Source organism: Leucoraja erinacea, chromosome 12, assembly GCF_028641065.1.
Source record: "Leucoraja erinacea ecotype New England chromosome 12, Leri_hhj_1, whole genome shotgun sequence".
In the NCBI taxonomy this organism is placed as follows: domain Eukaryota; kingdom Metazoa; phylum Chordata; class Chondrichthyes; order Rajiformes; family Rajidae; genus Leucoraja; species Leucoraja erinaceus.
In genome coordinates, this window is record NC_073388.1 from 46,017,595 (window position 1) to 46,042,668 (window position 25,074).

General features: G+C 45.8%; 1 protein-coding gene across 1 annotated transcript in view; it reads right to left on the minus strand.

The window, feature by feature from the left end:
* LOC129702308 (mastermind-like protein 2) overlaps positions 1–25,074 on the minus strand; it is a 454,918-nt gene that overhangs the window by 424,138 nt on the left and 5,706 nt on the right. The window contains exon 2 of the mRNA XM_055644038.1: positions 10,108–11,378. The gene's annotated coding sequence lies outside the window, so the exon portion shown is untranslated. The remainder of the gene's footprint in view (positions 1–10,107; positions 11,379–25,074) is intronic.

A 25,074-nucleotide genomic window follows, 5' to 3' on the forward strand; every position in this document is an offset into this window, starting at 1 on the left:
AGCAGCAGGCCCAATACTCCGGAGCTTCAAACGGTGATCCCAGGTGAAGCATCGCCCGCTCCACGGTGAATCCAGTGCTGCGCCGCCGCTGAAGCATTGGCCGGTCCCCGGCAGGAAAGGCCGCACCGATCCAGTTTGTAGGCCGCGAGGACACGACTCGGAGAATAGTCGCATTCTCGCCAAGATGCGACTGGAAAACAGTTTCCCCCTTACCCTACCCCCCCCCCCCACATAGAAAAACTAAAGAAACCTCCAAAACAAACTTTTAAATCAGAATAGAAATTTTAAAAAGATAGAAAAACAGACAGACTGTAGGCAGAAGGTACCACAAAAAAGCTGGAGAAACTCAGCGGGTGCAGCAGCATCTATGGAGCGAAGGAAATAGGCGACATTTCGGGCCGTAACCCTTCTTCAGACTGGCTGGGTCAAACTGGCTGGGTCTGAAGAAGGGTTTCGGCCCGAAACGTCGCCCATTTCCTTCGCTCCATAGATGTTGCTGCACCCACTGAGTTTCTCCAGCATTTGTGTCTACCTTCGATCTTCCAGCATCTGCAGTTCCTTCTTGAACACAACAGACTGTAGGCAGAGGCTGCCATCACTACAGCGCCCCTAGTGGCTCCCCACAGAAATGTTCATAAATTGTAGGAACAGCATTAGGCCATTCGGCCCATCAAGTCTACTCTGCCATTCTATCGTGGCTGATCTATCTTTTCCTCTCAACCCCATTCTCCTGCCTTCTCCCCATAACCCCTGACACCCATACTAATCAAGAATCTATCAATCTCCACCTTACAAATATCCACTTACTTGGCCTCCACAGCCGTCTGTGGCAATGAATTCCACAGGTTCACCACCCTCTGACTAAAGAAATTCCTCCTCATCTCCTTTCTAATTTACAGTACGTCCTTTTATTCGGAGGCTACGGCTTCTGGTCCTAGACTCCCCCACTTGTGGAAACATCCTCCCCACATCTGCTCTATCCAGGCCTCTTGCAAGGTTTGAACGAAATGTAACAAACACATCACCTGCAGATGTGGAAGACTCCACATCTGCAGGTGACCAGTGATGTTTGCAACCCGGGTAAGCAGGAGAATGTGGGGAAAACAAGCAACAAAATGGGGAAGAGGATGGTCAGCTGAAGAGATGGTCAGTAAGGGTGGGTTGGCACGGTGAAGGAAATTGGATACAGGATTTTGGTGGCCAGAGTGGACTGGTTAAATGATTAAAACACTGCAGAAAACTGGAGGAGAAAATGCTTGTAGAATGAGATAACATCCTGTAAACAAGGATCAGTCTTTTTTGTAAAAAAGGACCTAAAGTGCTGGAGTAACTCAGCGGGTCAGGCAGCATCTGTGGAGGGAATGAATACGTGATATTTGGGGGTCGGAACATTTCTTCAGACGGATTTTCTATTGATGATTACAATTCTATTTGTGAGAACTTGTTTACATTTTTTAAGGTTTTTTTTTTTAGGTACTATTGCAACTTTTAAGAAACATTTGGACAGGTACATAGATAGGACAGGTTTAGTACAGTTTAGTTTAGATTAGAGATACAGTGTGGAAACAGGCCCTTTGGCCCACGTCGACCAGCGATCCCCGTTACACGAGCACACACTGCAATTTACAGTTTTTACCGAAGCCAATTAACCTACAAACCTGCACGTCTTTGGAGCGCGAGAGGAAACCTGAGCACCCAGAGAAAACCCATGTGGTCACGGGGAGAATGTATAAGCTCCGTATAGGCAGCACCTGTAGTCAGGATCGAACCCTGGTCTCTGGTGCTGTAAAGCAACAACTCTCCTGCTGCGCCACCGTGCCGCCCTGTTATGCACCACATGTTCACGGGTTCAACAGCAACAACTTTAAGCGTACACCTTTGGCTGTTAAATATTGCAGGACAGGAGCTAAATAAAATGTTTTTGCTTTTGTGAAAAGAACAAAACAGAGACCGCCGTTGCTGCAAATATCCAGCAGGTAAGGGCGAGCCTGCAGAGAGTATGTAGGCACCTTGCCAACTGCCCCAAGGTTACCCTTGGGGTTCCTACAAACATCTCCCACAATGATGCACAGAATCTGTCTGGAAACAAACAGCGGAGTGAAATAAAAATGTTCGTTAAAGTATGAAAATATTGGAGAGAGGAGGGGAGGGATGTGGTTTATGTGGGTGGGGCTGTTACAACTGGCCCATCATTTGATTGAACCTTCAGGACTGCAGCCAACCACATTTGTAACCCGAAGCAGATGAGTTCATGTCCCAGATATGAATCCTGTGCCAATACTCTTCCAAATTCTTTTGAAGTCCATTGGAATGGAGCTACTGCTAAATGTAACATCTACCTCAGTTCAAAAATGTAAACTATGATGTTTGAAATATCAATAGAGTGTGCTCTATCATGTCCCTGTTGTGACTAGTTTGACAGCCTACCGACACTCAATGAACTGCATGCTCCCTGTTTACCTGTGACAGGAAGAATTGTTAAATGTATGGAGAGTATAAATGTGAGGTTATCTATTTGGTGGCAAAAACGGGAAAGCAGACTAGTATCTAAATGGTGGCCGATTGGGAAAGGGGGAGATGCAGCGAGACCTGGGTGTCATGGTACACCAGTCATTGAAGGTAGGCATGCAGGTGCAGCAGGCAGTAAAGAAAGCGAATGGTATGTTGGCTTTCATAGCAAGAGGATTTGAGTATAGGAGCAGGGAGGTTCTACTGCAGTTGTACAGGGTCTTGGTGAGACCACACCTGGAGTATTGCGTGCAGTTTTGGTCTCCAAATCTGAGGAAGGACATTATTGCCATAGAGGGAGTGCAGAGAAGGTTCACCAGACTGATTCCTGGGATGTCCGGACTGTCTTATGAAGAAAGACTGGATAGACTTGGTTTATACTCTCTAGAATTTAGGAGATTGAGAGGGGATCTTATAGAAACTTACAAAATTCTTAAGGGGTTGGACAGGCTAGATGCAGGAAGATTGCTCCCGATGTTGGGGAAGTCCAGGACAAGGGGTCACAGCTTAAGGATAAGGGGGAAATCCTTTAAAACCGAGATGAGAAGAACTTTTTTCACACAGAGAGTGGTGAATCTCTGGAACTCTCTGCCACAGAGGGTAGTTGAGGCCAGTTCATTGGCTATATTTAAGAGGGAGTTAGATGTGGCCCCTTGTGGCCAAGGGGATCAGAGGGTATGGAGAGAAGGCAGGTACGGGATACTGAGTTGGATGATCAGCCATGATCATATTGAATGGCGGTGCAGGCTCGAAGGGCCGAATGGCCTACTCCTGCACCTAATTTCTATGTTTCTATGTACCACAAATGAAACCTTCGTTGGTTCTGCAGTAAGACGTTGGTGAGACTACACTTAAGGTACGATGGACAATTCCGATTGTTCTAACACAGAATGGATATCATTAAACTGGGAAGAATTAAAAAAAAAAAAAAAAAAAAAACTGCTGAGGATGTTACGGGGATGGGAGGATTTGAGGGGTTTGGACTCTTTTTCCTGGAGTGCCGGAGCTGAGGGGTGACCTGATAGAGGGTTATAAAATCACAAGAGGTTTGGATAAGGTGAGTGGCCACAGTCTTTTCCCCAGGGTAGGGGGATTTTAAACTAGAGTACATAGGCATAATGTGAGAGGGGAGAGATTTAAGGCAGGCACTATGGGCAGAATTTGCCTCCTCGAGTTTAATTTAGAGATATACCGCGGAAACAGGCCCTTTGGGCAACCGAGTCCGCACCAACCATCGATCCCCGCACATTAACACTACCCTACACATACTAGGGACAATTTCACATTTATACCAAGCCAATTAATCTACAAACCTGTACATCTTTGGAGTGTGGGAGGAAACTGAAAATCTCGGACAAAACCCACGCAGGTCACGGGGAGAACGTACAAACTCCATACAGTCAGCACCCGTGGTCAGGATCGAACCCTGGTCTCCGGCGCTGTAAGGCAGTAGCCCTACTGCTTTGCCACCGTGCAGCCCAGTTGTTATTTTAAGAATTGTTATTATAATGGGAGTATTTACGTGGCTGATTCAGTGCAGGTTAACAACCATCTCCAGCATGTTGCTGGTGGATCTCACAAGGGTAATAGCATTGAATGTAAAGCAAAGTTAGTTTGACCTTCCAAAGTACCAGGCACTTTAATGCCCCAAACGTTTAGTTTAGTTTAAAGATACAGGCCCTTCAGCCCAACAAGTCCATACCAACCAGCAATCACCCCGTACATTAGCTCTGTCCTACACACTAGGGACAATTTTACAAAGCTTTACAAACCTACAAATTCGCAGGTCTTTGGAATATGGGACGAAACCGGAGCTCCTGGAGAATATTTGTGCGGTCACTGGGAGAATGTACAAACTCCGTACAGATAGCACCCATAGTCAGGATCGTACCCGAGCCTCTGGCGCTGTAAGGCAGCAACTCTGCCGTTGCGCCACTATAGGTAAGGTTGTTGTCACTTACCTGCCCATGGCTGAAAATTGACACACGGGACAAAAGTGTGTTATGAACAAAGTATAAAAGATTCTGCAGAGGAGATTGAGAGTCTCTGAAATTCTCTGCCACAGAAGGTAGTTGAGACCAGTTCATTGGCTATATTTAAGAAGAAGGAGTTAGATGTGGCCCTTGTGGCTAAAGGGATCAGGGGGTATGGAGAGAAGGCAGGTACAGTATACCGAGTTGGATGATCAGCCATGGTCATATTAAATGGCGGTGCAGGCTCGAAGGGCCGAATGGCCTACTCCTGCACCTATTTTCTATGTTTCTACAAGAGTAACTATTTCCCTCGGTGGAAGATCCTGAAGGAGGAGACATAAACAAATTAAAGCCAGTGGGAGCGAAATCACACGATTCTCTCAGTAGGCTGGGGAAGTCAAGCATCGTGAGGCTTTAATGAATGGGACTGGGATTTTTGTTCTGTATCTTTTGAGGGAAATTGAGCTAAATGGGAATGTGATATTGTTTATACTGATCTTCAGGAGCTGAATGGCCTTCTCCTGCATTTCTGTGTCATTGTCTGCATTCATTTCTGTAAAATGCATTAGTGCAACAAAGGTGCCCCCATCACTTTTAGTTGAATGTGGGGAATCCGCTGTGGTGGATGTTTATGTTAACTTTAATGTGTGTCTTGTTGCTTTTACAGTATGGCTGTCTTTAGTTAACTTTAGTGTGTCACTGTACCTTAATTGGTACACGTGACAATAAACCTTTGAACCTTTGAGTATGTGCCTCAACTACCTCCTATGGCAGCTTGTTCCATACACACATTCCCTTTGTGTAAAAGATTCCTATTTCCCCCCCCCCCCCCCCCCTCACCTTAAACCTACAGTATGTCCTCTGGTTCTCGATTCCCCCACTCTGGGCAAGAGACTCTGTGCATTTGAATGATCTAATCTTCTCTTGATTGTATACACCTCTGTAACTTCACCCCTCATCCCCCTACCCTCATAGCCTGCTCAACCTCTCCCTATAGCTCAGGCCCTCGAGTCCTGACAACATCCTCGTAAATCTTCTTTGCATCCTTTCCCAGCTTGACATCTTTCTTAAAACATGGTGACCAAAAACTGAACACAATGCTCTAAATGTGGCCTTGCCAACATCTTGGTTAACTGCAACAGGCATTGCCTCAAAACTTCTCTACCCAATATGTTTAAGAAGGAACTGGAAAATCGAAGGTACACAAAAATGCTGGAGAAACTCAGCGGGTGAAGCAGCATCTATGGAGCGAAGGAAATGGGCAACATTTCGGGCCGAAACCCTTCTTCAGACCCAGACCCTCTACCCAATATCCTGACTGATGAAGGCCAATGTGGCAAAAGCTTTTTTGACAACCCTATTTACCTACCTGTGACGCCACTTTTAGATTAGATTAGATTCCTTTATTTGTCATTCAGACCTTTTGGTCTGAATGAAATTTTGTTGCCTGCAGTCATACATATAAATAATAAATAACAAAACACACAATAAACACAAATTAACATCCACCACAGTGAGTTCACCAGGCACCCCCTCACTATGATGGAGGCAAAAGTCTTAAAGTCACTGTCTGTTCCCTCCTTATTCTCCCTCTGCGCTGAGGCGATCCAGGCCTCCGATGTTGTTACCCCACCGGGCGATGGTAATTCAGTCCCGCGGCTCAACCGAGCTCCGCAAACGGGCCGGTTCAAGCTCCGCGGCCTGGGGTGGTCGAAGCTGCCGCCCTCCAGTCCAGCGGACGCAGCTGCTGCCGCGGGAGCTCCATAAAAACAGGTCACCAACCTGTGACCTGCGAGCTCCCGACAATGTTTTAAGGAGCTACGAGTTCATAATGACAAAGGTGGACTGTATCAATATTGGTGACCATGAAAGTGTCGGACTGTTATTTAAAACCAACTCGATAACATGTGGCTTGTCGGGCAGGAATTCTACTGGTCGACAAAGTGGTTGATTTATAATTGTCCTCAGAGTTCCTCAGTGCAGGGTGACTCAGAATGAAGCGCTAGTGCCAGCCTTGCCAACAATGTCCACATCAATAAAAAACACACAAACATCAGAGCACTGCCATTTAACTTTGATGGAGATTGAAAACAATGATTAAGAAATAATGATTAAAACGCACCGCTTCAACATTAATTTCATAAATAGAAATGGAGGTTGCTTTATATCAAGTTGAAACATGCGTTTTCAAATTGAATAAAGTCTATCCGCCATCTTCACTCTTTTCTCGTTAGACCTCTCATCAAACTGGAGTAGGGGCAACATAACATCAAATAACATGGACCCATCGAACAGGCCAGTAAAATAACAGGTATGTCAACCTATAATGTTTGCACCAAACATGATGCCTTTAAACAAATCACCTCTGCCCCCATTTCACTCCATTCCCTGCATGTCCATATCTCAAAGCCTCTTAAATGCCACTATCGTATCCGTTTCCACCACCACCCCTGGCAGCACGTTCTAGGCACCCATTTAAAAAAAACTTGCCCCCACATTCCGTAAAACTTCCCCTCTCTGACCTTGAAGCTAAGCCCTCTAATCTTTGACATTTCCACCCGAGGATGACGGAACTTTATTACGATACTGTAACACAGAGTAGTAACACAGGAATGGGTACACCGTACTCACACAGAGGCTCAGGATTGAGCGAGGGTTCCGAAGAGGGGCAGGCAGGAGACGTAGTCGGGGTAGCAGAAGGTCCGGCAACCAGGAGATCCAACACACGATGCAAACAAACCAGCGAGGGACAGACGAAGGGAGAGTCGAAGCCAGGCAGGAAGTCGAGGAACCGTTGCAGGGATACACCAAACAGCCCAGGAGAGAGGCAGACAGAAACCAGGAGGTACGGGACGAAGGCCGTGGTCGGGGACAGAAGGCTGAGGTGATATCCGGGAAGACGACAGGATGGAATGGTCAGGGGCAGGCAGGTTCGAATCCGTGTAGGCAGTCGGAAAATCGCTGGAGAGTCTTGCATGAATGCTGAGAACAAGCTGGCACTGTGTGAACGGTGAGGAGAGTCTATATACCGGGTTAATTGGTGATCAGAGACAACTGAGTGCAACAGGTGAGGAGAGTTGGGCTGATGAGAGGGGCGTGGCAGGCAGGCAGGTGAGGAGAAGGAGAGGAGAAGGAGGGGCCGGTGGAAAAGTACTGGGAGGTGAAGTGGATGAGAATGAGGAGAGGGCAGACTGTGACACTCTGCCTCTCATAATTTTATCTCCCCTCAACCTACAAAGCTCCAGAGAAAACAATCCAAGTTTGTCCAAATGCTTAGTCTGAAGAAAGGTCCCAACCCAAAACGTCACCCATCCTTTTTCCCCAGAGATGCTGCCTGACCCACTGAGTTACTCCGGCACTTTGTGTCTATCCAAGTTTGTCCAACCTCCTCTTATCGCCAATACCCTCTAATGCAGGCAGTGTTGTGGTAACCCTCCTGCACCCTCTCCACATCCCACCTGTAATGGAGCTGCCAGAACTGTACATGATACTCCAAATGCGGCCTACCTGAATTGTTATAAACCTGCAACAAGACCTGGTGACTCTTATACACAATGCCACTGCCAATGAGAACAAGCATAGCAAATGCCACCTTTACCGTCGGACCCAAAGCTCTCCGTGTACACCAATGCTGTTATAAACCATATAACAATTACAGCACGGAAACAGGCCATCTCGACCCTTCTAGTCCGTGCCGAACACATAATCTCCCCTAGTCCCATATACCTGCGCTAGTCCCTAGTCCCATATACCTTACATTAAGTGTACACAGAGTCAAGGTAAAACCATATGATTAAAGGGCCTGTCCCACTTTCACGACTTAATTCAAAACCTCTGCCGAGTTTAAAGGACCTAAAAAAAAAATCAAGATGGTGGTAATCTACGAACTCCTACCACCTTCCACGACTATGTTCACGAACTCCTACAAACTCCTACGAGTATGTCTGCGAATTCCCACGACTATTTCAATGCCCTCCTTACAAGTAAAAAGTAGCAATTTCTTTCATCCCGACCATTTTTTTACTAGTGGACATTTTTTGTCGGGCTGGAAAAAAACCGTCCCGACTTACCTGATGCCACGAGAACCTACGCCTGGCATAACGAGCCGCTACGATATATCTACGAACACCTACGGTTTCCTACGGACTCGTTACGAACATTCTGCGAGTTTGAATCAAGGGGAAAACTCGGGAGAATTTGTGAATTACCTCATGAAAGTGGGACAGGCCCTTAAGACAGAAAGAGCTTCACCTTGCCATTGGATGTGGTCCAACAATGTGGTGACTGATCAGTGACCTAACATGACTCTGATTGTTCACGTCCAGTACAGGTTACTTCTATGTACCAGGTTTTCCCAGCCATGCTTGATCATGTCCCCAAATAACACACGGAGACTGCTTTCAGTCGGATGCTTGATGTTCTGAGAGATGCGTTTTCCCGGCAAAAACAGCAACTGGTTTATTTTCCCTACTTATGCCGCCATATTTGCGCATTTTGCGTTCAGCATTGGCAAGGGATTTGAGTGTTGATTCCCTTCAGCTAATGTGGTGTTGTTACCGCACGGATGTGATCCAAGAAATTCCAACCCACTTTCCACCTTTTGCAAAGCAAGCATTTGCCACGTGTCTAAGCACTTATCAAGCGTGTTAATATTCTCCATCCCAGGAATAAAATGTCACGATCTCTGCAAACGCATGCAGTTTATGATGACACACGATTATGCACATTGACAGCCAGCTAAACACGCTGCGAGGAAAGAACATTCAGCCCTGATGCTGGAATAAGTTGAACAAAACACAAAAACATTTTATTTTTCAAACTGATTTGTGCAGTGGTAGAGTTGCTGCCTTACAGCAATAGAGACCCTGATACGATCCTGACTACGGGTCCTTGGTTGTACCGAGTTTGTACGTTCTCTCCGTGACCTGCGTGAGTTCTCTCCGATATCTTTGATTTCCTCCCACACTCCAAAGACGTACAGATTTGCAGGTTAATTGGCTTGGTAAGAATGTAAAATTGTCCCTAGTGTATGTAGGATAGTGTTAATGTGCAGGGATTGTGGTTGGTGCAGACTCTGTGGGCCGAAGGGCCTGTTTCCATGCTGTATCACTAAACTAAACGGAAAGATTTGGATGAGTTTCTTCATTCATGGATCATTTGGTTAGTTTGGCTGAACCACACTTGTTAGACTTTAGAGGTACAGCATAGAAATAGGCCCTTTGGCCCACCGAGTCCACACCAACCAGTGGTCACCCCGTACACTAGTGCTATCCTACACACTTGGGATAATTATACTGAAGCCAATTAACCTCCAGTCCTGTATGTTTTTGAAGTGTGGGGGGAAACCGGAGCAGCCGGAGAAAACCCACGCGGTCACAGGGAGAACGTACAAACACCGAAACAGACAGCACCCGTAGTCAGGATGGAACCCGGGTCTCTGGCGCTGTAAGGCAGCATCTCCACCGCTGTGCCAACCTGCCGCCACAAGGCATCTCCCACAGTTAGAATAAAATTGCAACTAATTCATGCAATGCATATAATCATAGATGAGAATGTCAAGATTCAAATAATGGTCCAGCTATTGAGAACTTTCCATTGCAAACCCCAAGCAGTTAATGCATCTTACCTGGAAGCCAGATGACAATGTTCCTGAGGTGCACGAGAGTGGATGTTGGTATTTGCGCCTTTGCAGAGTTGTGGGTCAGGCCAGGAGCTTGAGATGACCCATCGTGTGTCTTAACAAAAACCTTATTCGGTTTGGTCAGGAGTTGCAACTCGCAACCAGGGTAACGTAAATCACAGTCACCGTGGAATAACGCTATGGATCCTACATTCCAATTGAGACGTCTTTGTGAAATTCTCTCACCGTTTTGCTTTAGGAGTCTTGACCTGCAGTCACAAGGTCGCACTGCGCGGATAGCGGGGAGCATTTGCTGAAGCGTTTATCTATGCAATGTGGAGGGGCAATATTGGGAAGGAAGATCTGACAGCCCCAGGGGGCAGCATCTGATAGCCCCACACTGTCCTGCAGATGAGCTTTCTGTAGCAATTCTCAAGTCCTCTGCCCCAAAGCTCTGGGCTTTCGGCAGGTGTGGAAGAGCGACAGGTTATGTGTGCAGCATTAGCTTCAACGTAGCCCCCTCCATGCGGAGTTCTGATAGAGGCAGAGGAAGCAAGCACACCTCTCAGGTCAGTCCTCCTCGTTCATGCAAAAGAGGTGCAGGGAAAGGGAGGTGAGTGGCAGATTACGTTATTTGCGCTGCATTTGGTTATAAGACCAGTTGTCAATGACCTCTGTACAGACAGTGCATTTCATTGATGCTGCCAGGCAGATAATGTAGGTGCTTTATTGCTGCTCCTGATTTCTATTTGCTGCGTTCATTTTGCGCACCATGTTCCCTGCATTGATATCCGCCAGTTGGGTGCAGGACAATGATAGACAGGAAGTCTCGCTTAGCAAGGTACAGTGGGCTGAGAGGCCGGTTATGTTATACCTTGCCAGTCCAGCATTATCATTCTGTTTCAACAACAGCCACAAGTCAAGCTCGTGATGCCACTCCTTAGAACCAGCAGGGATTAGAAATGAGCAAGTTATTGGGAGGCTAAAGGAAGGTTCAAACCCTCGATAGGTCCGTGCGGTTTGGCGCAAGCAGTAGTTGAAGATTTGTACTAGCAGGCTGTGTGTTTCTTTGTGTAGGTAGGAACTGCAGATGCTGGAGTAAATCGAAGAGAGACACAAAAAGCAGGAGTAATTCAGCGGGACAGGTAGCATCTCTGGAGAGAAGGAATAGGTGACATTTCGGGTCGAGACCCTTCTTTATTGTACAGGTTGAAGATAGATGTCCTGGATGTTGCCTGGGAATGTGATGCTACCAATGCTGATAACCAGGGGCAGGCCTATGAGGAAAGAAAAAAAGCAAAATTGTATTTATTTAGCGCCTTTTGTACATCGAGGATGTCACAAATCCACCACGTAGCCAATTGATTGCCAGAAATGATTGTTATTAACTAGCAAGCAAATACATTTGCCAATTTGCGCACAGCCAGACTGCACAATTTTACGCTATTAGTTGCGTTGGGAAGACTGGAATTAATGCCTGCCTCTCTAGCCATTCCCTTTCCTCTCTTCTAACTTCTGGGGGACGATACAGGAGCTTGAACGCCAGAGCATCCAGACTTAGAGCAGCTTCTTTCACACTACTATTGTACTGCACAACTCGCGGTGGCTCGGTGATGCAGTGGTAACGTTGCTGCCTTACTGCGCCAGGGACCCGGGTTCGATCCTGACTACGGATGCTGTCTGCACGGAGTTTGCACGTTCTCCCCGTGAACACATGGGTTTTCTGTGGATGCTGTACTTTCCTCCCACACTCCAAAGACGTACAGATTTGTAGGCTAATTAACTTCTGTAAATCGACCCTAGTGTGTAGGATAGAACTAGTGTATGGGTGATCGCTGGTCAGTGTGGATTCAGTGGACCGAAATGCCTGTTTCCATGCTGTATCTCTAAACTAAACTAAACAAATAACCTCCTTCACACCACGTAGACTGAGACTTACCTCTGCTTCATTTGGAGATTCCATCATCGCAGTTTAATGTTATTTACATTACTTCATATCGGTGAGCAGTAGGGCCTGAGAGCATTGAAACCAGGCAAAACATACAGTGAGATCGTTAGCACTGCAAGGTAGCTCAGGGGCAATGACCTTCAGAAACATATCATTCGAGGCTTTGAGCCTTCCATGCTTCTTGTAATTGTAATTAATTTATTAGCCAAGTGTGTAAACATACAAATAATTTGATTTGCAAACCATCATACAAAAAAACAACAAGATACATAACCACAAAAAAAATTAAACATAGAACACAGCGGCGTGTGAGAATCCCCAGGGCACACAGCATAAGCAGAGACCATCGGTTCAATGTCCGGGCCACACACACACACACACACGCTTCTTCACTGTGATGTGACCAGGGTTGTACAGACCGCTGTCACTCTCTCTGCAGTCCCTGCCGCCTGAACAGTCAGAATGCCGTCCACACTCGCACTACACTCCGGGATGTCCTCATGGCGTGATGTCCCCGCAAACACTGAGATCACTGCCCCTGCGGTTGGAGCTCCTGCAGCCGATCACTAACAAAGGGATCGCCAGCTCCACGATGTTAAAGCCGCAGTGCAGACGGAGATAGGATGGAAAAGTCGCATCTCCGTTGAGGAAAGAGATAAAAAAAGGTTCCCCCCCCACCCCCACATAATACAAAAACTAAAGTTACACTAAAAACATACAAGGAAACACAGAAAACACAGACCAAAACAGCAAAAGAAGAAAGCAGACGAGACAGGCTGTTGGCGGGGCTGCCATGTACAGCACCAGCGCTCTTCCAGTTCCACTTGTCCACGCTTGGATATGGGCCAAGAGCAGGCACGTGGGACTAGCTGGGATGAGGCATCTTGGTCGGCACGGATGAGTATGGCTGAAGGGCCTGCTTCCATGCTGCATGAGTCTATGAGAAAGGACAAAGCCAATGTCTTGGAAATGCACCTCAAATTGCCATTGAGTGGCTCAGATGGTCTAAGTAAATATGGGTATTGCACTTGGATAGTTATTGAAACCCAAGCATGAGTCAACCATACTTAGTTACCATTGCCTTTACAGAGAACAATGAATCGAAAGGGCAGCACAGTGGCACAGTGGTTGAGTTGGAAACAGGCCCTTCGGCCCACCGAGTCGGTGCTGACCAGCGATCACCTCGTACACCAGCACTATCCCATGCACTAGGGACAATTTACAATTTACTGAAGCCGATTAGCCTACAAACCTTGGTGTCTTTGGAGTGTGGAAGGAAACCGGAGCACCTGGAGGAAACCCATGCAGTCACAGGGAGAACATTCAAACCCCATGCAGACAGCGCCCGTAGTCAGGATCGAATCGGTTTCTCTGGTGCTCTAAGGCAGGCATTCTACTGCTCTGCCACTGTGGCACCCTCAATATTGAACTATTGCAGACAGGTGATAATAGCAAGATATAGCACAATAACAGGCCATTTGGCCCACAATGTATACACTGCCCATGATGCCAAGTTAATCTAATCTCCTCCAAATTCAAGTGAGCTATATCCTTCCATTCCCAGCATATCCATGTGCCCATCTGAAAGCCTCTGAAATGCCACCATAGCCATGTGCCATGTGTAAGAAGGAACTGGAGATGCTGGGTTACACCGAAGATAGACACAAAATCCTGGAGTAACTCAGCGGGTCAGGCAGCATCTCAGGAGAAGAGAATAGGTGAGGTTTCGGGTCGAGACCCTTCTTCAGACTTGTTCTATGGTCTATGTTCATGGTCGGCACAGACCTCAAGGGCCTGTTCTTGTTCCATGTTCTCAGTTCTACTTCATGGATTTGGCTCCAGTCCGCAGCCATTTACCATTGCTCTACTCAACAGCCAAAAATCTGTAGCCTCCCTTTGATCTGGTATTTTGTTGGTACACGTGCTTGGTCAATGGTGTTTTATCATGAATGCTTTATTATTATTAATGTTTAATGTTTTCTGAGTCATTCGTAACTGTCACTGTATGTCATGTTGTTACCTGTGGGCGGAGCACCAAGGCAAATTCCTTGTATGTGAATAATTGGCCAATAAACTTACTTACTTACTTACTTAAGGGCCTGTCCCACTTATGCGACCTTGGCTCGCAAAGTACGCGACCTTGTGGTCGCTTGAGGCATACGGGTACCGTATATGGCCGCACGGGGCCGGTCCCATTTAGAAGCGTGGAGCTGTGCGGGGCTGGTCCCGACATCGCGCGGGGCTCCGAAATTCTTGTAGTGGCCGAAATCTTCGCACGCCAACAGCCTGTCGGCACGCAGGCGCATTGCAGTCGTACGCAGCGTCTTGACGTCGTACGCAGTGTCTTGACGGCGTAAGCAGCGTCTTCACGGCGTACGCCTAGCGCGTGGCATTGCGTGATGACGTCACCACCCGATGCTGTGCGACGCCCAAATTCAGTCAGCCCGCCTCCTGTCCAGCTGATTGGTAAGCATGACGTAATTATGTCACGTGCGAATTTAGCGCGTACTTAGCGTGAACTCCGCTTCCGGTTGGTCGCGCCAAACGCACGCAATCGCATGCAAGTGGGACAGGCCCTTTACTTACTTATATATCTTCAGCCCAATCGTTGAACAGCAAACCAAGTAAAATTCCGATCAAAAGATTTTTCTGTTTTACAAACAATGATGGGCATAAAGAGGATAAAGTCAGGTTAAAAAAAAAAGCACATAAAGGATTCCGTGCAACACAATCGACACACATCTATCTACATCTATTTCTTGCTGTCTATAAAACCACAGGAATCCCTATAGAGCTAAATACAATAATCACAGCCAAACCAAGGCATAATTTACCACAGTAACAGTGTGTCCATTCACCACACTGTCAAGTGTACAGTTTTGTTCCTTGTTTTCTGTTTGTGTGTAAAATGATAAATCAGCAGATTTAATGGACTGAGGTTAAAGAAATGATTAGCAAATTAATTGCTTTATTAGCAGTTTTTAAGGTTCCTCCATCTGAGCCGAACATTTCTTGGCAAAAGGCTCAATGGCTTTGTCAGAACTATGTTGTCCAGCGCTGTGTGAATGGCCCTTGGCACCTGAGTTGTGATTCTAGGTTATGCTCCAGGGTTATTGGTGTACAGTAATTTACAAAAGAATCCATCCGCCTTACAATCTATCTATTAGGGCGGCACAGTGGTGCAGCTGGTGGAGCTGCTGCCTCACAGGGCTAGAGACTCTGGCTCAATCCAAACCTCAGCTGCTCTCAGTGTGGAGTTTGCATGTTCTCCCTGTGACCCGTGTGGGTTTCCTCCGGGTGCTCCCGTTTCCTCCCACATCCCATAGATGTAGGTTCATTATAAATAGCCCCTCGTGTGCAGGGAGCAGATGAGAAGGTGGGATAACATAAAACTATGAACGGGTACTTGATCTGATGGTTGGCGTGGACTCAGCGGTCCGAAGGTACTGTTTCCACGTGTATCTTTAGTTTTAGTTTTAAGTTATGGCGCACCGAGTCCACATCCCCGTAAACTAACACTATACTACACACTAGGGACAATTTACAATGTTACTGACGTTAGTCTACCTAAAAACCTGTATGTCTTTGGAGTACGGGAGCACCCGGAGAAAACCCACGCGGTCACGGGGAAGAATGCACCAACTCCGTACAGACAGCGCCCATAGTCCAAATCGAACCCGGGTCTCTGCCATTGTAGGGCAGCAACTCTACCACTGCACCACCATGCCACCGTCTTGATCATTATATCTCTAAACTAAACTAAACAGCCCCAGCCTGTCCTGTTCCCAAACCATGGTTCTGACAACATCGGCCAGTTACAAAATACTTTCTGTGTTTTGGATGACACCCTGCCTCCTTGCGTTTGGCCCATGTCGCTCCAAACCTACCCTATCCATGTACACATCCAAATGTGTGTTTGAAATTATGATGGTACCTGCCTCAATTACCTCCTCTGGCAGCTCGTTCCATGTACCTACCACCCTCTGTGTAAAATAGTAGCCCCTCAGGCTCCCTCTAACTCTTTTCCCCCCTCACCTTAAACCTATGTCCTCCAGTGTTTGAAATGAAATGAAAAAAAATGAAATGATTCAATTAATTGTCATTGTCAGTGTACAGTACAGAGACAACGAAATGCATTTTTAGCATCTCCCTTGAAAGGGAGACACAGGGCGTCGCGGTGTGCCCGCGCCTGCCGCCGTAACATTCCATTACAGGCAAAGGTGGGTGAAGTGTCTTGCCCAAGGACACAACGACAGTATGCACTCCAAGCGGGATTTGAACCGGCTACCTTCCGGTCGCCAGCCGAACTCTTAGCCCATTGTGCTATCTGTCGTCCTGATCTGTCGTTTGATTCCCCTACTCAGGATAAAAGACTCTATGCATTCACCCTATCTATCCCTCTCATGATCTTATAGATGGAGTCCATTCCTGACCTTCTGCTTGTGAGTAACTTGCGCCTTGGTGACAATGCCTCCTCTGACCATCCAAGCCCACCACATCTGTAACATTGCCAAATCAATTCAAATAATCATAGAATTGTCACAACATATTAGCCGGGCATTCAGCCAGTCGAGTCAATGCCAGCTGCCAGGACAACAATCCAGTCAGCCTACTTACTCTTGCTCTTTCTCCGTGGCTTTGTATAATTATTCTCTCTATCCAATTCCTTCATGAAAGCACTGATTGTTTGTGTTTCCACCATCCCACAGACGTGTATTTCAGATCATTACATTCTGTGTAATAAAGCTTTTCCGAGCTTTCCACTGTTACATTTTGCCCCAAATGGTGTTGCTGTGAACTTTGCTTTTTGAACCATCCATTTGCTTATATCTGCCTTTAATGGGTTTAGTTTAGTTTAGGTTTTTTTCCGTTTAGTTTAGTTTAGATACAGCATGGAAACAGGCCCTTCGGCCCGCCAAGTCCAAGCCAGCCATTGATCACCCACTAACTAGTTCTATATTATCACCCATTTCTCATCCACTCCTGACACACTAGCGGCAATTTACAGAAGCCAATTAACCTAGAATAGAATAGAATAGAATATGTTTATTGTCATTACACAAAACTGAGCAACGAAATTCCATTTGCTTCTCCTCCGTTAAAAGAAATACAACACGACACCAATGCACATATGTACAGTTAATAGTAGAATATAAATACATTTTTTAAAGAGATTAAAAGAATTTAGCGGTATTCCTCGAAGTTACTTCTTGCTTCCCAGTGTTCACTATTGGAGTTAAGCTCTTTTATCGCACAATGGTAGAAACTAGTTTTTAGTCTACCAGTGCGAGCCTGCAGAGACCTGAATCGCCTCCCGGAGGGTAGCAGAGTAAAAAGGTGGTTGGCAGGGTGGGATGTGTCCTTCTTGATATTTATGGCCCTGCGCATGCATCGGGCCTTGTATATGTCATCCAAGGAGGGCAGGTTAGCGTTTGTAATGCGCTGCGCAATTTTTATAATTCCCTGCAGCGCCCTCCTCTCAGCCACAGTACAGCTGGAAAACCACACCAGGATTCCATAGGTGAGGATACTTTCCACGGCGCATCGATAGAAGGACAGCAGCAGCGGCTGTGAGACGTTAGCTCTCTGTAGAGACCTTAGGAAATACAGCCGTTGATGAGACCTCTTCACGAGAGTGACGGTGTTCATTTGCCATTTGAGGTCCTGGGAGATGTTTATTCCCAGGAACTTAAAGTCGTTGACTCTCTCCACCATGTCTCCTTTGATGTATAAGGGAGCAGGTTCCTCTCTCCTCTTCCTCCTGAAGTCAATTACAAGTTCTTTAGTCTTTGATGGGTTTAGTACCAGGTTGTTTCTGGTACACCAGACGGTCAGTTTTTGGACTTCATCCCTGTAGGTCTTTGGAATGTGGGAGGAAACCAGAGCACCCCCCCCCAGGAGAAAACCCACGCAGTCACATGGAGAACGTACAAACTCTGCACAGGCAGCACCAGTAGTCAGGATCGAACCTGGATCTCTGGCGCTGGAAGGCAGCAACTCTACCGCTGTGCCGCCGCGCCACCCATGGTGACCTTTAACATTTCTGTCAAATCTCCCAACCTTCTCTTCTCCAAAGAGATAACCCAAACATCCACTAGCAAGTACTGGCAAGGCCACAGGGCATCCGTGTTAACTGCTGAATGCATTTTTGATATTTTGTCTTTGTTTATGTCAGTTTCCTTGATTGCTGTCTCACGTAGAGTCAATATCTTTGTGCAGCCTTATTAACCCCAGCGGCTTCCAGATCTATCCCAACAGTACTGCTCTCTTCCTGCCTTGCAACATTTCTATCCCTACCTATTCTCTTCTGCTGCAGAAAGCATTATGCTGGCCACATCAGACGTCAACTTTGATAACTTTACCCCCGAGCTTCAATCCATCCAAAACCTGCTCTTTGTTTCCTTACCAGCAGATGACACCATCCATCCATCCATCCATCCATCCACACTCCAGCTCAGTGGAGAACGAGGAACTGCATATGATGGTTTAAGGGCCTGTCCCACTTGGGCTTTATTTGCGCCTCATTTACGCTTCGCGATGCACGGTGCAACATCATTTACACATGGCGTGCATTACAGCGCATGGCGCGTGATGAGGCGTGGTGGCGTAAGCAGTGGCACCTGCGTGACACGCAAATTACACCCAAGTGGGACAGGCCCTTTACACAAAATGGACACCAGGTGCTGGAGCAACTCAGCGGGTCAGGCAGCACCTCTGGAGAACATCGATAGGTGATGCTTCCCGTCATCCACCTGAAACATCGACCTGAAACGTCTCCTATCCATGTTCTCCAGTACATGTAAGGCCACATTTGAAATATTGTGAGCAATTTTGGGCACCGTATCTGAGGAAGAATATGCTGGCTCTGGGGAGGGTCCAGGAGGTTTACAAGAACGATCCCAGGAATGAGGGGTTAACATTTGACGAGCATTTGTCGGGACTGGGCTTGTACTCGCTGGAGTTTAGAAGAACAATAATTGAAACGTACAGAATTGTGAGCGGCTTGGTGGCTGTGGAGAGAATGCGGGAGAATCTAGGACTAGAGGTCACAGCCTCAGAATTAAAGGACATTCTTTTAGGAAGGAGATGAGGAGAAATGTCTTTAGCCATAGGGTGGTGAATCTAGATACATAGAAAATAGGTGCAGGAGTTGGCCATTCGGCCCTTCGAGCCTGCACCGCCATTCAATATGATCATGGCTGATCATCCAACTCAGTATCCTGTACCTGCCTTCTCTCCATACCCCCTGATCCCTTTAGCCACAAGGGCCACATCTAACTCCCTCTTAAATATAGCCAATGAACTGGCCTCAACTACCTTCAGTGGCAGAGAATTCCAAATTCACCACCCTCTGTGTGAAAAATGTTTTTCTCATCTCGGTCCTAAAATATTTCCCCCTTATCCTTAAACTTGCTCCAAGCAATCTGTGGAACTCTTTGCCACTGAAGGCTGCGGAGGCCAAGTCAGGCAGTATCAGTAAAACTAAAACTAAACTCCAGTTCTATAGTTTAAAACTGTAATGACGGCTTAAAATCACCATGAATCTACACATGGATTATAGTTGGCATTAACCAGCAGCTTTTATTTATCAGTTAAAACATCTTTGAATGGCTGTATAAATGCTGGTTGGTAGCGTGTGTACAGACGAGACTGCAGCATCATCAAGTGGCAGTTTTTAAGCACTTCACCATTTTCTTTATTTACATTATTGCAGCAAACATTTACGTTCATTGTACTAGTGAAAGCTGCCCAAGAGACCCATTAAGCTCAAATCTCACTTAAGCAACTTTCTCTGGCAAAACAGAATTGATGTTGGCAGTTCTCAGCTGTGCTGCATATAAGGTGGGCCTCTTTTTCATTATGATACGGCTCTGATGCATTGTTTTAACAAAAGTCTTAGCTTTCTCCACATGTGTGCCTTTCCACATGCTTGCTGGTGTGGAACCTGCCAGGGACTTGCCTGAAACAGGAGGTAGACCATGATCATCGATGCAGGCTCTGTTTGTTCTGTACCTACCCATGCCTCTATTGTCCCCCTCCCTGACTCGCAGTCTGAGGAAGGGTCTCAACCCGAAACGTCACCTATTCCTTTTGCCCAGAGATGCTGCCTGTCCCGCTGAGTTACTCCAGCATTTTGGGCCTATCTTCGGTGTAAACCAGCACCTGGAGTTCCTTCTTACAGATTCTGGAATAGTTCAGCGATACTTCATGTAAACAGCCCATTCAGCCCCTCAAGTCCAAGCCGACTATCGATCACCCACTTCACACTAGTTCCATGTCCTCTGCACTAGGGCACAATTTATAGAAGACAATTAACCCTCGCACCCGCACATCTTTGGGATGTGGAGGAAACTGGAGAACACCCACTCAGTCACACAGTGCGTTGAAACAATGTGTTGGAGTAACTCAGCGGGTCAGGCAGCACCTCGAGTGAAAAAGGACGGGTGACAACGTTTCGGGTCGGGCCCCTTCTTCAGATCATCACAGGGACAATGTATAAACTCCATACAGGCAGAATGCAGGGTCAGCATCGAACCCGGGTCCCTGGCACTGTGTGGCAGCAGCTCTATGACTGTGCCAATGTGCCTTTATTAATTGAATGTGTGCTTCTCACTGCTGTGTTTCCAGTGCCTGCAGAAATGAGTAAAACTGGAATTGAAACAAAATGAACAGTTACTGCCCCGGTTACTCCCTGGAAACCCGGCACCTCGCCAGATTTGCCCAAATTTTCAGGGAAGGTGAGAAGCTTTGTAAATCATTCGCTGCTTGCGAGTAATTGGTTTTGGCCGACAAGTAGAGCATTTATCACCCAATCCCAATTGCAGAGCCACACTGCAAAGATGGACAGGTTTGTTGGTTAATTGACTTCGGGGAAAAAATAAAATAATAATTGTAAATTGTCCCTAGTGTACGCTGGGTGATCGCTGGTCAGTGCAGACTCGGTGGGCCAAAGGGCACCGTTTCTACGCTGTATCCCGAAAGACTAAACTTTGAAAAATACTCTCACTAAATACTCCTCCTTTATAAAATGCAAAACAATAGGGAAAGACCTGGAGGAAACTCTCAAACATTCATATATTATTCATCAATAGGTTTAAATAACGCAGGACGATCATGAACAAATTGTACAATTAGAATCCGTATTGCAATGTGTTGTGATAAATAGTGTGTCTGGTTCAGATTTCATGCATCAGATTAATGTAGAAGCGGGGTTTTGTTCAAATTGATGAATACATTCTAAGTGGCTGTGTTTACATGTGCTAGATATGTCAATTTGAATTTACACTGCTTTATCTTTATCATGGATCAAACATAATCAGGCATGGATGAGTGCCCCTAACTAGGATAATCCAAATAGATTTAGTGGATTATTCTGGCACATCAATTTAGCACTTCAAAATGCTTACATGCAGGTAATTTGAATTGAAATTGTGTGGACTGTATTCTAGAAACAGTCTGTATGTCAACGATAAATGACGGGAAATCTTAGCTTTTAACAAAACATTACACAAGTACATATTGATTATATCTATTAGAAATCTCCAGTTGAAAGCACTCTTGAGTTATTGGAAATGTATTGTAATAATGCATTGTACTGCACACTCTGCTGCCTTCTTTTTATTGCATACTGCTGCATTCATCAAATTGCATCTAGTGCCGTATTATTCTGCGATGAATTGTGTTGAATTGACTGGGGGACTGTGCAGATGTTTCTCATCTATGTCAGCGAGACCAGTAATGTGCCTCAGTAATTTAATAAGTGTTAGTCTATAGGTTACAGGAGGTTATACAGTAAACCAATCCACCCTTCATTAAGAACGGATGCAGTTAATGTGGCATTAGTTATCCCATGCATGCACGGTACTTTGGCAAAGCAAAGAGCTGTAACAAACTACCAACCCTTCCAGAAAATGGCCTCTCTCTTTAGCACTGCACCCCGTAACAATTTCCACAATGCATTGGTTAGAAATATAAAGGTACGCAGAAACATATTGCACATCGCCTCAAACAAACATTCAGGGGAATGTTTGTTAACGGAATTAATGAATGGCAATATTTCCATGCAAGTATATTTGTTCAATCGCCATGAGTCCATTACGTTCAACTGAGCAGTTAATTAAAACCCAAGAATTTCCTCAAGAATAAACAATCCTACCTGCTATTTAATTTCGAAAGAGTTAATTATCAGCCAATTCTATATTTATCACCCAAATCCAATTATAGGGAATAGCTAATGATTTCTGAAACATATGACAAATGTATTAACTGGCCCGTAAGATCTGATAGAGCCACCGTCATTCAGTTGGAGGCACTTAACTATGAGATTAAACATATTTTCTATTTTCTTTCCTTTTATGTTAAACCACCCCTCCCCTGCCCCCCGCCTCTGTTGACGGCCTCCCCCACTCCTCGATGTAGAAAGGAGGATAAATAGTTTGCTTTCAAACATCTGCCATTGGAATTTATACAAGAACAGTCCAAAAGCAGCTTAGCGTTACATGTTTATCTCCGTCCTGTGGGAAAATAACACTATTCCTCTCCCCCCCCTCCCCCCAACATCAAACTGAAGAAGGGTCTCGACCCGAAACATCGCCTATTCCTTCTCTCCATAGATGCTGCCTCACCCGCTGAGTTCAGCATTTTTTCTCTACCTACTGTTCCTTTTGGTCTTGTGATGGTCTCCACTTGCCCGAGCAAGGATGATGAAGGATATGGGGGGGGTCACAGTGGCACGGCTGGCATAGCTGCTGCCTCACAGCGCCAGAGACCCAGGTTCGATCCTGACCTCGTGTACAGTCTGGATGGAGTTTCCATGTTCTTCCTGTGGCTCCGGTTTCATAAGTTCATAAGTCATTGGAGCAGAATTAGGCCATTTGGCCCATCGAGTCTTCTCTGCCATTCAATCATGGCGGATCTATCCTTCCCTCTCAAACCCATTCTCCTGCCTTCTCCTCATAACCTTCGACACCCTTATTAATCAACAATCTGTCAACCTCCGTTTTAAAAAAAAACATTAACTTGGTCTCCTCAGCCGTCTGTGACTATTGTATTCCACAGATTCACCAACCTCTGACTAAAGAAATTCCTCCTCATCACTTTTCTAAAGGTACATCTTTTTATTCTAAGGCTTTACCCTCTGGTCCTCGACTCTAGTAGAAAAACCTTCTCCTATTCCACTCTATCCAGGTCTTCAATCAAGTTTCAGTGAGGTCCCCCCCTCCCCCCATCCTTCTAAACTCCAGCGAGTACAGACCTAGTGCCGTCAAACACTCATCATATATTTCCTCCCACATCCCAAAGACGTGCGGGCTTGTAGGTTAATTGGCCTCTGGTAAATTTCCTTGTGTGTCGGGAGTGGATGGGAAAGTGGATATCATAGAAATAGTGTGAATGCGCAAATCGATGGCCAGCAGGAACCTGGTGGACTGGAGTGCCTGTTGCTATGCTGTATCTTTCAATCAATTCAACTCAATCATCTATGTCCCACGACATCAGCCAAGCCAGTAGGACCATGGCACTTAATGGTAGAGTCTAGGACCAGAGGGCACAACCTCAGAATAAAAGGACATACCTGTAAAATGGAGATGAGGAGGAATCTCTTTAGCCAGAGAGTGGTGAATCTGCAGAATTCATTGCCACATATGGCAGTGGAGGCCATCATTGGGTATTTTTATTGAAAGGTTCTTGATTAGTAAGGGCATCAAAGGTTCCGGGAAGAAGGCTGAAGAATGGAGTTGAGTAGAAAAATAATTGACCATAATCAAATGGTGGAGCAGACTCGATGGGCCAAATGGCCTAATTCTATTCCTGTCTTATGGCAAGGGTTCCCAAACTGGGGTAAATTTACCCCCAGGGGGTAAATTTGTTGATTCTGTTTGCACATATTTTTTCTCATTGTGTTTGGTTCTGGTATACCAGTATCTGTTCATCATTAGTTGATCATAAGTAAGTGAAATAATATTGTTATGTGCTATTGAAGTTGCCAGGGGTAAACGGGACGAAAAAGGTTGGGAACCCCCTGTCTTATGGTCGAAAAGTAGCACAGCCTTGAGCTAATTCAGCAATGGAAGATGCCATTATATTAATCTTCACCCTCAGCCAAAGATTTCAGATTGTAGACATTGTAGGATCCTAATTAGCGGAGCCATTGAACCAGACCTCTTGAGGGGGGTCAGTCTGCAGGTCACAGGGGGAAGGCAGGAGAATGGGGTGGAGAGGGAAAGATAGATCAGCCGTGATTGAATGGCGGAACAGACTTGATGGGTTAAATGGCATAATTCTGCTCCTATGTGTTATGGTCTTATAATCTTATCAAACTACCCACTTATTGATATTCTGGCTGCCCTCCACTCATTTTTTTTTTAATTGTTTGTTGATATGTTCTTGGGTTTATTTGTTTGTTTTTGTTTTTATTTTTTTTTTTGTTTCTTTAATTGTTGTTTTTTGTTCTCTATCTACTGTGTGTTTGGTTATGATAAAATTTGAAAAAAAATGAAGCTGGACAATAATTGTATAGTTGTAGATGCCGAGCGATTTATCCGTGTACAATTGCTTCTAATAAAAATTGCTTCTAATTAAAAAAACAAAAAAAAAAACGACTCACTTATTATCTGCGTTGGACGTGTTCACCAGATCTGGTGTACTGTTTACAGACGCTCTCCCCGTTGGATTGCGAGCTTGTCGTGGTCTAGGGGTCTCAGTGACCCCTAGAGCTATGCCAGTGGGAGATTCGTCTCCTGTTAGGGTCTCCCATGTTGGACAGGTCGAAGGGTAGAGGCGAGACGATGAGCAATCCACTGGTCCTCCAGGTTGGGGGTTGAGCACAGGGCTAACAACCCTGTCTCGTAAAACAAATATGTTACGGAAACAGCAACTGAAGGAATCAACGGGAGTGGAGGATCTTCGTTGCTGTCCTACATGCCAGGAGGCATAATCGGCAGTAAGTAGGTATGCATTAGTAGCAGTAGCACTTAACACAATCATACTATGAAGAGGACATTCACACTTTTGTCCTGTTCCAGTTC